Source organism: Danio rerio, chromosome 2 (genome assembly GCF_052040795.2).
Source record: "Danio rerio strain M-AB ecotype USA chromosome 2, GRCz13ab, whole genome shotgun sequence".
NCBI lineage: Eukaryota > Metazoa > Chordata > Actinopteri > Cypriniformes > Danionidae > Danio > Danio rerio.
In genome coordinates this window covers 15,143,603-15,159,790 of record NC_141022.1, presented here as the reverse complement: position 1 = coordinate 15,159,790, position 16,188 = coordinate 15,143,603, and positions in this window count along the sequence as shown.

The following is a 16,188-nucleotide window of genomic DNA, read 5'->3' as shown; positions in this document are numbered from 1 at the left end:
TTATCTCAGCCAGCAGAGAGGTCAAATCACAGTAATGCAAACTCAGTCAGAGACATATATTTTCACTTGCAACTTGCTTTAACATGTTGAACAGTGCATGAAATGTTGTCTAAAACAAAAAAAGAATGATGCATTTTATAGCTGGATCTGGTTTTATTACATTCTGAATTGGACGTTGAAAATGAGCTTATCTCAGCCAGCAGAGAGGTCAAATCACAGTAATGCAAACTCAGTCAGACATAGATTTTCACTTGCAACTTGCTTTAACATGTTTAACAGTGCAGGAAATGTTGTCTAAAACAAAAAAGAATGATGCATTTTATGTCTGGATCTGGTTTTATTACATTCTGAATTGGACGTTGAAAATGAGCTTATCTCAGCCAGCAGAGAGGTCAAATCACAGTAATGCAAACTCAGTCAGAGACATAGATTTTCACTTGCAACTTGCTTTGACATGTTTAACAGTGCATGAAATGTTGTCTAAAACAAAAAAGAATGATGCATTTTATAGCTGGATCTGGTTTTATTACATTCTGAATTGGACGTTGAAAATGAGCTTATCTCAGCCAGCAGAGAGGTCAAATCACAGTAATGCAAACTCAGTCAGAGACATAGATTTTCACTTGCAACTTGCTTTAACATGTTTAACAGTGCATGAAATGTTGTCTAAAACAAAAAAGAATGATCCATGTTATGGCTGGATCTGTTTTTATCATTTTCTGAAATGGACGTTGAAAATGAGCTTATCTCAGCCAGCAGAGAGGTCAAATCACAGTAATGCAAACTCAGTCAGGGACATAGATTTTCTCTTGCAACTTGCTTTAACATGTTTAACAGTGCATGAAATGTTGTCTAAAACAAAAAAGAATGATGCATTTTATAGCTGGATCTGGTTTTATTACATTCTGAATTGGACGTTGAAAATGAGCTTATCTCAGCCAGCAGAGAGGTCAAATCACAGTAATGCAAACTCAGTCAGAGACATAGATTTTCACTTGCAACTTGCTTTAACATGTTTAACAGTGCATGAAATGTTGTCTAAAACAAAAAAGAATGATGCATTTTATAGCTGGATCTGGTTTTATTACATTCTGAATTGGACGTTGAAAATGAGCTTATCTCAGCCAGCAGAGAGGTCAAATCACAGTAATGCAAACTCAGTCAGAGACATATATTTTCACTTGCAACTTGCTTTAACATGTTTAACAGTGCATGAAATGTTGTCTAAAGCAAAAAAGAATGATCCATTTTATGGCTGGATCTGTTTTTATCACTTTTTGAAATGGACGTTGAAAATGAGCTTATCTCAGCCAGCAGAGAGGTCAAATCACAGTAATGCAAACTCAGTCAGAGACATAGATTTTCACTTGCAACTTGCTTTAACATGTTTAACAGTGCATGAAATGTTGTCTAAAACAAAAAAGAATGATGCATTTTATAGCTGGATCTGGTTTTATTACATTCTGAATTGGACATTGAAAATGAGCTTATCTCAGCCAGCAGAGAGGTCAAATCACAGTAATGCAAACTCAGTCAGAGACATAGATTTTCACTTGCAACTTGCTTTAACATGTTTAACAGTGCATGAAATGTTGTCTAAAACAAAAAAGAATGATGCATTTTATAGCTGGATCTGGTTTTATTACATTCTGAATTGGACGTTGAAAATGAGCTTATCTCAGCCAGCAGAGAGGTCAAATCACAGTAATGCAAACTCAGTCAGAGACATATATTTTCACTTGCAACTTGCTTTAACATGTTTAACAGTGCATGAAATGTTGTCTAAAACAAAAAAGAATGATGCATTTTATGTCTGGATCTGGTTTTATTACATTCTGAATTGGACGTTGAAAATGAGCTTATCTCAGCCAGCAGAGAGGTCAAATCACAGTAATGCAAACTCAGTCAGAGACATAGATTTTCACTTGCAACTTGCTTTAACATGTTTAACAGTGCAAGAAATGTTGTCTAAAACAAAAAAGAATGATCCATGTTATGGCTGGATCTGTTTTTATCATTTTCTGAAATGGACGTTGAAAATGAGCTTATCTCAGCCAGCAGAGAGGTCAAATCACAGTAATGCAAACTCAGTCAGGGACATAGATTTTCTCTTGCAACTTGCTTTAACATGTTTAACAGTGCATGAAATGTTGTCTAAAACAAAAAAGAATGATGCATTTTATGTCTGGATCTGGTTTTATTACATTCTAAATTGGACGATGAAAATGAGCTTATCTCAGCCAGCAGAGAGGTCAAATCACAGTAATGCAAACTCAGTCAGAGACATAGATTTTCACTTGCAACTTGCTTTAACATGTTTAACAGTGCAGGAAATGTTGTCTAAAACAAAAAAGAATGATCCATTTTATGGCTGGATCTGGTTTTATTACATTCTGAATTGGACGTTGAAAATGAGCTTATCTCAGCCAGCAGAGAGGTCAAATCACAGTAATGCAAACTCAGTCAGAGACATAGATTTTCACTTGCAACTTGCTTTAACATGTTTAACAGTGCATGAAATGTTGTCTAAAACAAAAAAGAATGATGCATTTTATGTCTGGATCTGGTTTTATTACATTCTAAATTGGACGTTGAAAATGAGCTTATCTCAGCCAGCAGAGAGGTCAAATCACAGTAATGCAAACTCAGTCAGAGACATAGATTTTCACTTGCAACTTGCTTTAACATGTTTAACAGTGCATGAAATGTTGTCTAAAACAAAAAAGAATGATGCATTTTATAGCTGGATCTGGTTTTATTACATTCTGAATTGGACGTTGAAAATGAGCTTATCTCAGCCAGCAGAGAGGTCAAATCACAGTAATGCAAACTCAGTCAGAGACATAGATTTTCACTTGCAACTTGCTTTAACATGTTTAACAGTGCAGGAAATGTTGTCTAAAACAAAAAAGAATGATGCATTTTATAGCTGGATCTGGTTTTATTACATTCTGAATTGGACGTTGAAAATGAGCTTATCTCAGCCAGCAGAGAGGTCAAATCACAGTAATGCAAACTCAGTCAGAGACATATATTTTCACTTGCAACTTGCTTTAACATGTTGAACAGTGCATGAAATGTTGTCTAAAACAAAAAAAGAATGATGCATTTTATAGCTGGATCTGGTTTTATTACATTCTGAATTGGACGTTGAAAATGAGCTTATCTCAGCCAGCAGAGAGGTCAAATCACAGTAATGCAAACTCAGTCAGAGACATAGATTTTCACTTGCAACTTGCTTTAACATGTTTAACAGTGCAGGAAATGTTGTCTAAAACAAAAAAGAATGATGCATTTTATGTCTGGATCTGGTTTTATTACATTCTGAATTGGACGTTGAAAATGAGCTTATCTCAGCCAGCAGAGAGGTCAAATCACAGTAATGCAAACTCAGTCAGAGACATAGATTTTCACTTGCAACTTGCTTTAACATGTTTAACAGTGCATGAAATGTTGTCTAAAACAAAAAAGAATGATGCATTTTATAGCTGGATCTGGTTTTATTACATTCTGAATTGGACGTTGAAAATGAGCTTATCTCAGCCAGCAGAGAGGTCAAATCACAGTAATGCAAACTCAGTCAGAGACATAGATTTTCACTTGCAACTTGCTTTAACATGTTTAACAGTGCATGAAATGTTGTCTAAAACAAAAAAGAATGATCCATGTTATGGCTGGATCTGTTTTTATCATTTTCTGAAATGGACGTTGAAAATGAGCTTATCTCAGCCAGCAGAGAGGTCAAATCACAGTAATGCAAACTCAGTCAGGGACATAGATTTTCTCTTGCAACTTGCTTTAACATGTTTAACAGTGCATGAAATGTTGTCTAAAACAAAAAAGAATGATGCATTTTATAGCTGGATCTGGTTTTATTACATTCTAAATTGGACGTTGAAAATGAGCTTATCTCAGCCAGCAGAGAGGTCAAATCACAGTAATGCAAACTCAGTCAGAGACAGAGATTTTCACTTGCAACTTGCTTTAACATGTTTAACAGTGCATGAAATGTTGTCTAAAACAAAAAAGAATGATGCATTTTATGTCTGGATCTGGTTTTATTACATTCTAAATTGGACGTTGAAAATGAGCTTATCTCAGCCAGCAGAGAGGTCAAATCACAATAATGCAAACTCAGTCAGAGACAGAGATTTTCACTTGCAACTTGCTTTAACATGTTTAACAGTGCATGAAATGTTGTCTAAAACAAAAAAGAATGATGCATTTTATGGCTGGATCTGTTTTTATCACTTTTTGAAATGGACGTTGAAAATGAGCTTATCTCAGCCAGCAGAGAGGTCAAATCACAGTAATGCAAACTCAGTCAGAGACATAGATTTTCACTTGCAACTTGCTTTAACATGTTTAACAGTGCATGAAATGTTGTCTAAAACAAAAAAGAATGATGCATTTTATGTCTGGATCTGGTTTTATCATTTTCTGAAATGGACGTTGAAAATGAGCTTATCTCAGCCAGCAGAGAGGTCAAATCACAGTAATGCAAACTCAGTCAGGGACATAGATTTTCTCTTGCAACTTGCTTTAACATGTTTAACAGTGCATGAAATGTTGTCTAAAACAAAAAAGAATGATGCATTTTATAGCTGGATCTGGTTTTATTACATTCTGAATTGGACGTTGAAAATGAGCTTATCTCAGCCAGCAGAGAGGTCAAATCACAGTAATGCAAACTCAGTCAGACACATAGATTTTCACTTGCAACTTGCTTTAACATGTTTAACAGTGCATGAAATGTTGTCTAAAACAAAAAAGAATGATGCATTTTATGTCTGGATCTGGTTTTATCATTTTCTGAAATGGACGTTGAAAATGAGCTTATCTCAGCCAGCAGAGAGGTCAAATCACAGTAATGCAAACTCAGTCAGGGACATAGATTTTCTCTTGCAACTTGCTTTAACATGTTTAACAGTGCATGAAATGTTGTCTAAAACAAAAAAGAATGATGCATTTTATAGCTGGATCTGGTTTTATTACATTCTGAATTGGACGTTGAAAATGAGCTTATCTCAGCCAGCAGAGAGGTCAAATCACAGTAATGCAAACTCAGTCAGACACATAGATTTTCACTTGCAACTTGCTTTAACATGTTTAACAGTGCATGAAATGTTGTCTAAAACAAAAAAGAATGATGCATTTTATAGCTGGATCTGGTTTTATTACATTCTGAATTGGACGTTGAAAATGAGCTTATCTCAGCCAGCAGAGAGGTCAAATCACAGTAATGCAAACTCAGTCAGAGACATAGATTTTCACTTGCAACTTGCTTTAACATGTTTAACAGTGCATGAAATGTTGTCTAAAACAAAAAAGAATGATGCATTTTATGTCTGGATCTGGTTTTATTACATTCTAAATTGGACGTTGAAAATGAGCTTATCTCAGCCAGCAGAGAGGTCAAATCACAGTAATGCAAACTCAGTCAGAGACAGAGATTTTCACTTGCAACTTGCTTTAACATGTTTAACAGTGCATGAAATGTTGTCTAAAACAAAAAAGAATGATGCATTTTATGTCTGGATCTGGTTTTATTACATTCTAAATTGGACGTTGAAAATGAGCTTATCTCAGCCAGCAGAGAGGTCAAATCACAATAATGCAAACTCAGTCAGAGACAGAGATTTTCACTTGCAACTTGCTTTAACATGTTTAACAGTGCATGAAATGTTGTCTAAAACAAAAAAGAATGATGCATTTTATGGCTGGATCTGTTTTTATCACTTTTTGAAATGGACGTTGAAAATGAGCTTATCTCAGCCAGCAGAGAGGTCAAATCACAGTAATGCAAACTCAGTCAGAGACATAGATTTTCACTTGCAACTTGCTTTAACATGTTTAACAGTGCATGAAATGTTGTCTAAAACAAAAAAGAATGATGCATTTTATGTCTGGATCTGGTTTTATCATTTTCTGAAATGGACGTTGAAAATGAGCTTATCTCAGCCAGCAGAGAGGTCAAATCACAGTAATGCAAACTCAGTCAGGGACATAGATTTTCTCTTGCAACTTGCTTTAACATGTTTAACAGTGCATGAAATGTTGTCTAAAACAAAAAAGAATGATGCATTTTATAGCTGGATCTGGTTTTATTACATTCTGAATTGGACGTTGAAAATGAGCTTATCTCAGCCAGCAGAGAGGTCAAATCACAGTAATGCAAACTCAGTCAGACACATAGATTTTCACTTGCAACTTGCTTTAACATGTTTAACAGTGCATGAAATGTTGTCTAAAACAAAAAAGAATGATGCATTTTATGTCTGGATCTGGTTTTATCATTTTCTGAAATGGACGTTGAAAATGAGCTTATCTCAGCCAGCAGAGAGGTCAAATCACAGTAATGCAAACTCAGTCAGGGACATAGATTTTCTCTTGCAACTTGCTTTAACATGTTTAACAGTGCATGAAATGTTGTCTAAAACAAAAAAGAATGATGCATTTTATAGCTGGATCTGGTTTTATTACATTCTGAATTGGACGTTGAAAATGAGCTTATCTCAGCCAGCAGAGAGGTCAAATCACAGTAATGCAAACTCAGTCAGAGACATAGATTTTCACTTGCAACTTGCTTTAACATGTTTAACAGTGCATGAAATGTTGTCTAAAACAAAAAAGAATGATGCATTTTATGTCTGGATCTGGTTTTATTACATTCTAAATTGGACGTTGAAAATGAGCTTATCTCAGCCAGCAGAGAGGTCAAATCACAGTAATGCAAACTCAGTCAGAGACATAGATTTTCACTTGCAACTTGCTTTAACATGTTTAACAGTGCATGAAATGTTGTCTAAAACAAAAAAGAATGATGCATTTTATAGCTGGATCTGGTTTTATTACATTCTGAATTGGACGTTGAAAATGAGCTTATCTCAGCCAGCAGAGAGGTCAAATCACAGTAATGCAAACTCAGTCAGAGACATAGATTTTCACTTGCAACTTGCTTTAACATGTTTAACAGTGCATGAAATGTTGTCTAAAACAAAAAAGAATGATGCATTTTATAGCTGGATCTGGTTTTATTACATTCTGAATTGGACGTTGAAAATGAGCTTATCTCAGCCAGCAGAGAGGTCAAATCACAGTAATGCAAACTCAGTCAGAGACATAGATTTTCACTTGCAACTTGCTTTAACATGTTTAACAGTGCATGAAATGTTGTCTAAAACAAAAAAGAATGATGCATTTTATGTCTGGATCTGGTTTTATTACATTCTAAATTGGACGTTGAAAATGAGCTTATCTCAGCCAGCAGAGAGGTCAAATCACAGTAATGCAAACTCAGTCAGAGACATAGATTTTCACTTGCAACTTGCTTTAACATGTTTAACAGTGCATGAAATGTTGTCTAAAACAAAAAAGAATGATGCATTTTATAGCTGGATCTGGTTTTATTACATTCTGAATTGGACGTTGAAAATGAGCTTATCTCAGCCAGCAGAGAGGTCAAATCACAGTAATGCAAACTCAGTCAGAGACATAGATTTTCACTTGCAACTTGCTTTAACATGTTTAACAGTGCATGAAATGTTGTCTAAAACAAAAAAGAATGATGCATTTTATAGCTGGATCTGGTTTTATTACATTCTGAATTGGACGTTGAAAATGAGCTTATCTCAGCCAGCAGAGAGGTCAAATCACAGTAATGCAAACTCAGTCAGAGACATATATTTTCACTTGCAACTTGCTTTAACATGTTTAACAGTGCATGAAATGTTGTCTAAAACAAAAAAGAATGATGCATTTTATGTCTGGATCTGGTTTTATTACATTCTAAATTGGACGTTGAAAATGAGCTTATCTCAGCCAGCAGAGAGGTCAAATCACAGTAATGCAAACTCAGTCAGAGACATAGATTTTCACTTGCAACTTGCTTTAACATGTTTAACAGTGCATGAAATGTTGTCTAAAACAAAAAAGAATGATGCATTTTATGTCTGGATCTGGTTTTATCATTTTCTGAAATGGACGTTGAAAATGAGCTTATCTCAGCCAGCAGAGAGGTCAAATCACAGTAATGCAAACTCAGTCAGGGACATAGATTTTCTCTTGCAACTTGCTTTAACATGTTTAACAGTGCATGAAATGTTGTCTAAAACAAAAAAGAATGATGCATTTTATGTCTGGATCTGGTTTTATTACATTCTAAATTGGACGTTGAAAATGAGCTTATCTCAGCCAGCAGAGAGGTCAAATCACAGTAATGCAAACTCAGTCAGAGACATAGATTTTCACTTGCAACTTGCTTTAACATGTTTAACAGTGCATGAAATGTTGTCTAAAACAAAAAAGAATGATGCATTTTATAGCTGGATCTGGTTTTATTACATTCTGAATTGGAAGTTGAAAATGAGCTTATCTCAGCCAGCAGAGAGGTCAAATCACAGTAATGCAAACTCAGTCAGAGACATAGATTTTCACTTGCAACTTGCTTTAACATGTTTAACAGTGCATGAAATGTTGTCTAAAACAAAAAAGAATGATGCATTTTATAGCTGGATCTGGTTTTATTACATTCTGAATTGGACGTTGAAAATGAGCTTATCTCAGCCAGCAGAGAGGTCAAATCACAGTAATGCAAACTCAGTCAGAGACATAGATTTTCACTTGCAACTTGCTTTAACATGTTTAACAGTGCATGAAATGTTGTCTAAAACAAAAAAGAATGATGCATTTTATGTCTGGATCTGGTTTTATTACATTCTGAATTGGACGTTGAAAATGAGCTTATCTCAGCCAGCAGAGAGGTCAAATCACAGTAATGCAAACTCAGTCAGAGACATAGATTTTCACTTGCAACTTGCTTTAACATGTTTAACAGTGCATGAAATGTTGTCTAAAACAAAAAAGAATGATGCATTTTATAGCTGGATCTGGTTTTATTACATTCTGAATTGGACGTTGAAAATGAGCTTATCTCAGCCAGCAGAGAGGTCAAATCACAGTAATGCAAACTCAGTCAGAGACATAGATTTTCACTTGCAACTTGCTTTAACATGTTTAACAGTGCATGAAATGTTGTCTAAAACAAAAAAGAATGATCCATGTTATGGCTGGATCTGTTTTTATCATTTTCTGAAATGGACGTTGAAAATGAGCTTATCTCAGCCAGCAGAGAGGTCAAATCACAGTAATGCAAACTCAGTCAGGGACATAGATTTTCTCTTGCAACTTGCTTTAACATGTTTAACAGTGCATGAAATGTTGTCTAAAACAAAAAAGAATGATGCATTTTATAGCTGGATCTGGTTTTATTACATTCTGAATTGGACGTTGAAAATGAGCTTATCTCAGCCAGCAGAGAGGTCAAATCACAGTAATGCAAACTCAGTCAGAGACATAGATTTTCACTTGCAACTTGCTTTAACATGTTTAACAGTGCATGAAATGTTGTCTAAAACAAAAAAGAATGATGCATTTTATAGCTGGATCTGGTTTTATTACATTCTGAATTGGACGTTGAAAATGAGCTTATCTCAGCCAGCAGAGAGGTCAAATCACAGTAATGCAAACTCAGTCAGAGACATAGATTTTCACTTGCAACTTGCTTTAACATGTTTAACAGTGCATGAAATGTTGTCTAAAACAAAAAAGAATGATGCATTTTATGTCTGGATCTGGTTTTATTACATTCTGAATTGGACGTTGAAAATGAGCTTATCTCAGCCAGCAGAGAGGTCAAATCACAGTAATGCAAACTCAGTCAGAGACATAGATTTTTACTTGCAACTTGCTTTAACATGTTTAACAGTGCATGAAATGTTGTCTAAAACAAAAAAGAATGATGCATTTTATAGCTGGATCTGGTTTTATTACATTCTGAATTGGACGTTGAAAATGAGCTTATCTCAGCCAGCAGAGAGGTCAAATCACAGTAATGCAAACTCAGTCAGAGACATAGATTTTCACTTGCAACTTGCTTTAACATGTTTAACAGTGCATGAAATGTTGTCTAAAACAAAAAAGAATGATCCATGTTATGGCTGGATCTGTTTTTATCATTTTCTGAAATGGACGTTGAAAATGAGCTTATCTCAGCCAGCAGAGAGGTCAAATCACAGTAATGCAAACTCAGTCAGACACATAGATTTTCTCTTGCAACTTGCTTTAACATGTTTAACAGTGCATGAAATGTTGTCTAAAACAAAAAAGAATGATGCATTTTATAGCTGGATCTGGTTTTATTACATTCTGAATTGGACGTTGAAAATGAGCTTATCTCAGCCAGCAGAGAGGTCAAATCACAGTAATGCAAACTCAGTCAGAGACATAGATTTTCACTTGCAACTTGCTTTAACATGTTTAACAGTGCATGAAATGTTGTCTAAAACAAAAAAGAATGATGCATTTTATGTCTGGATCTGGTTTTATTACATTCTAAATTGGACGTTGAAAATGAGCTTATCTCAGCCAGCAGAGAGGTCAAATCACAGTAATGCAAACTCAGTCAGAGACAGAGATTTTCACTTGCAACTTGCTTTAACATGTTTAACAGTGCATGAAATGTTGTCTAAAACAAAAAAGAATGATGCATTTTATGTCTGGATCTGGTTTTATTACATTCTAAATTGGACGTTGAAAATGAGCTTATCTCAGCCAGCAGAGAGGTCAAATCACAATAATGCAAACTCAGTCAGAGACAGAGATTTTCACTTGCAACTTGCTTTAACATGTTTAACAGTGCATGAAATGTTGTCTAAAACAAAAAAGAATGATGCATTTTATGGCTGGATCTGTTTTTATCACTTTTTGAAATGGACGTTGAAAATGAGCTTATCTCAGCCAGCAGAGAGGTCAAATCACAGTAATGCAAACTCAGTCAGAGACATAGATTTTCACTTGCAACTTGCTTTAACATGTTTAACAGTGCATGAAATGTTGTCTAAAACAAAAAAGAATGATGCATTTTATGTCTGGATCTGGTTTTATCATTTTCTGAAATGGACGTTGAAAATGAGCTTATCTCAGCCAGCAGAGAGGTCAAATCACAGTAATGCAAACTCAGTCAGGGACATAGATTTTCTCTTGCAACTTGCTTTAACATGTTTAACAGTGCATGAAATGTTGTCTAAAACAAAAAAGAATGATGCATTTTATAGCTGGATCTGGTTTTATTACATTCTGAATTGGACGTTGAAAATGAGCTTATCTCAGCCAGCAGAGAGGTCAAATCACAGTAATGCAAACTCAGTCAGACACATAGATTTTCACTTGCAACTTGCTTTAACATGTTTAACAGTGCATGAAATGTTGTCTAAAACAAAAAAGAATGATGCATTTTATGTCTGGATCTGGTTTTATCATTTTCTGAAATGGACGTTGAAAATGAGCTTATCTCAGCCAGCAGAGAGGTCAAATCACAGTAATGCAAACTCAGTCAGGGACATAGATTTTCTCTTGCAACTTGCTTTAACATGTTTAACAGTGCATGAAATGTTGTCTAAAACAAAAAAGAATGATGCATTTTATAGCTGGATCTGGTTTTATTACATTCTGAATTGGACGTTGAAAATGAGCTTATCTCAGCCAGCAGAGAGGTCAAATCACAGTAATGCAAACTCAGTCAGACACATAGATTTTCACTTGCAACTTGCTTTAACATGTTTAACAGTGCATGAAATGTTGTCTAAAACAAAAAAGAATGATGCATTTTATAGCTGGATCTGGTTTTATTACATTCTGAATTGGACGTTGAAAATGAGCTTATCTCAGCCAGCAGAGAGGTCAAATCACAGTAATGCAAACTCAGTCAGAGACATAGATTTTCACTTGCAACTTGCTTTAACATGTTTAACAGTGCATGAAATGTTGTCTAAAACAAAAAAGAATGATGCATTTTATGTCTGGATCTGGTTTTATTACATTCTAAATTGGACGTTGAAAATGAGCTTATCTCAGCCAGCAGAGAGGTCAAATCACAGTAATGCAAACTCAGTCAGAGACATAGATTTTCACTTGCAACTTGCTTTAACATGTTTAACAGTGCATGAAATGTTGTCTAAAACAAAAAAGAATGATGCATTTTATAGCTGGATCTGGTTTTATTACATTCTGAATTGGACGTTGAAAATGAGCTTATCTCAGCCAGCAGAGAGGTCAAATCACAGTAATGCAAACTCAGTCAGAGACATAGATTTTCACTTGCAACTTGCTTTAACATGTTTAACAGTGCAGGAAATGTTGTCTAAAACAAAAAAGAATGATGCATTTTATAGCTGGATCTGGTTTTATTACATTCTGAATTGGACGTTGAAAATGAGCTTATCTCAGCCAGCAGAGAGGTCAAATCACAGTAATGCAAACTCAGTCAGAGACATAGATTTTCACTTGCAACTTGCTTTAACATGTTTAACAGTGCATGAAATGTTGTCTAAAACAAAAAAGAATGATGCATTTTATAGCTGGATCTGGTTTTATTACATTCTGAATTGGACGTTGAAAATGAGCTTATCTCAGCCAGCAGAGAGGTCAAATCACAGTAATGCAAACTCAGTCAGAGACATATATTTTCACTTGCAACTTGCTTTAACATGTTTAACAGTGCATGAAATGTTGTCTAAAACAAAAAAGAATGATCCATTTTATGGCTGGATCTGTTTTTATCACTTTTTGAAATGGACGTTGAAAATGAGCTTATCTCAGCCAGCAGAGAGGTCAAATCACAGTAATGCAAACTCAGTCAGAGACATAGATTTTCACTTGCAACTTGCTTTAACATGTTTAACAGTGCATGAAATGTTGTCTAAAACAAAAAAGAATGATGCATTTTATGTCTGGATCTGGTTTTATCATTTTCTGAAATGGACGTTGAAAATGAGCTTATCTCAGCCAGCAGAGAGGTCAAATCACAGTAATGCAAACTCAGTCAGGGACATAGATTTTCTCTTGCAACTTGCTTTAACATGTTTAACAGTGCATGAAATGTTGTCTAAAACAAAAAAGAATGATGCATTTTATAGCTGGATCTGGTTTTATTACATTCTGAATTGGACGTTGAAAATGAGCTTATCTCAGCCAGCAGAGAGGTCAAATCACAGTAATGCAAACTCAGTCAGACACATAGATTTTCACTTGCAACTTGCTTTAACATGTTTAACAGTGCATGAAATGTTGTCTAAAACAAAAAAGAATGATGCATTTTATAGCTGGATCTGGTTTTATTACATTCTGAATTGGACGTTGAAAATGAGCTTATCTCAGCCAGCAGAGAGGTCAAATCACAGTAATGCAAACTCAGTCAGAGACATAGATTTTCACTTGCAACTTGCTTTAACATGTTTAACAGTGCATGAAATGTTGTCTAAAACAAAAAAGAATGATGCATTTTATGTCTGGATCTGGTTTTATTACATTCTAAATTGGACGTTGAAAATGAGCTTATCTCAGCCAGCAGAGAGGTCAAATCACAGTAATGCAAACTCAGTCAGAGACATAGATTTTCACTTGCAACTTGCTTTAACATGTTTAACAGTGCATGAAATGTTGTCTAAAACAAAAAAGAATGATGCATTTTATAGCTGGATCTGGTTTTATTACATTCTGAATTGGACGTTGAAAATGAGCTTATCTCAGCCAGCAGAGAGGTCAAATCACAGTAATGCAAACTCAGTCAGAGACATAGATTTTCACTTGCAACTTGCTTTAACATGTTTAACAGTGCAGGAAATGTTGTCTAAAACAAAAAAGAATGATGCATTTTATAGCTGGATCTGGTTTTATTACATTCTGAATTGGACGTTGAAAATGAGCTTATCTCAGCCAGCAGAGAGGTCAAATCACAGTAATGCAAACTCAGTCAGAGACATAGATTTTCACTTGCAACTTGCTTTAACATGTTTAACAGTGCATGAAATGTTGTCTAAAACAAAAAAGAATGATGCATTTTATAGCTGGATCTGGTTTTATTACATTCTGAATTGGACGTTGAAAATGAGCTTATCTCAGCCAGCAGAGAGGTCAAATCACAGTAATGCAAACTCAGTCAGAGACATATATTTTCACTTGCAACTTGCTTTAACATGTTTAACAGTGCATGAAATGTTGTCTAAAACAAAAAAGAATGATCCATTTTATGGCTGGATCTGTTTTTATCACTTTTTGAAATGGACGTTGAAAATGAGCTTATCTCAGCCAGCAGAGAGGTCAAATCACAGTAATGCAAACTCAGTCAGAGACATAGATTTTCACTTGCAACTTGCTTTAACATGTTTAACAGTGCATGAAATGTTGTCTAAAACAAAAAAGAATGATGCATTTTATGTCTGGATCTGGTTTTATCATTTTCTGAAATGGACGTTGAAAATGAGCTTATCTCAGCCAGCAGAGAGGTCAAATCACAGTAATGCAAACTCAGTCAGGGACATAGATTTTCTCTTGCAACTTGCTTTAACATGTTTAACAGTGCATGAAATGTTGTCTAAAACAAAAAAGAATGATGCATTTTATAGCTGGATCTGGTTTTATTACATTCTGAATTGGACGTTGAAAATGAGCTTATCTCAGCCAGCAGAGAGGTCAAATCACAGTAATGCAAACTCAGTCAGACACATAGATTTTCACTTGCAACTTGCTTTAACATGTTTAACAGTGCATGAAATGTTGTCTAAAACAAAAAAGAATGATGCATTTTATAGCTGGATCTGGTTTTATTACATTCTGAATTGGACGTTGAAAATGAGCTTATCTCAGCCAGCAGAGAGGTCAAATCACAGTAATGCAAACTCAGTCAGAGACATAGATTTTCACTTGCAACTTGCTTTAACATGTTTAACAGTGCATGAAATGTTGTCTAAAACAAAAAAGAATGATCCATGTTATGGCTGGATCTGTTTTTATCATTTTCTGAAATGGACGTTGAAAATGAGCTTATCTCAGCCAGCAGAGAGGTCAAATCACAGTAATGCAAACTCAGTCAGAGACATAGATTTTCACTTGCAACTTGCTTTAACATGTTTAACAGTGCATGAAATGTTGTCTAAAACAAAAAAGAATGATCCATTTTATGGCTGGATCTGTTTTTATCACTTTTTGAAATGGACGTTGAAAATGAGCTTATCTCAGCCAGCAGAGAGGTCAAATCACAGTAATGCAAACTCAGTCAGAGACATAGATTTTCACTTGCAACTTGCTTTAACATGTTTAACAGTGCATGAAATGTTGTCTAAAACAAAAAAGAATGATGCATTTTATAGCTGGATCTGGTTTTATTACATTCTGAATTGGACGTTGAAAATGAGCTTATCTCAGCCAGCAGAGAGGTCAAATCACAGTAATGCAAACTCAGTCAGAGACATAGATTTTCACTTGCAACTTGCTTTAACATGTTTAACAGTGCATGAAATGTTGTCTAAAACAAAAAAGAATGATGCATTTTATAGCTGGATCTGGTTTTATTACATTCTGAATTGGACGTTGAAAATGAGCTTATCTCAGCCAGCAGAGAGGTCAAATCACAGTAATGCAAACTCAGTCAGAGACATATATTTTCACTTGCAACTTGCTTTAACATGTTTAACAGTGCATGAAATGTTGTCTAAAACAAAAAAGAATGATCCATTTTATGGCTGGATCTGTTTTTATCACTTTTTGAAATGGACGTTGAAAATGAGCTTATCTCAGCCAGCAGAGAGGTCAAATCACAGTAATGCAAACTCAGTCAGAGACATAGATTTTCACTTGCAACTTGCTTTAACATGTTTAACAGTGCATGAAATGTTGTCTAAAACAAAAAAGAATGATGCATTTTATGTCTGGATCTGGTTTTATCATTTTCTGAAATGGACGTTGAAAATGAGCTTATCTCAGCCAGCAGAGAGGTCAAATCACAGTAATGCAAACTCAGTCAGGGACATAGATTTTCTCTTGCAACTTGCTTTAACATGTTTAACAGTGCATGAAATGTTGTCTAAAACAAAAAAGAATGATGCATTTTATAGCTGGATCTGGTTTTATTACATTCCGAATTGGACGTTGAAAATGAGCTTATCTCAGCCAGCAGAGAGGTCAAATCACAGTAATGCAAACTCAGTCAGACACATAGATTTTCACTTGCAACTTGCTTTAACATGTTTAACAGTGCATGAAATGTTGTCTAAAACAAAAAAGAATGATGCATTTTATAGCTGGATCTGGTTTTATTACATTCTGAATTGGACGTTGAAAATGAGCTTATCT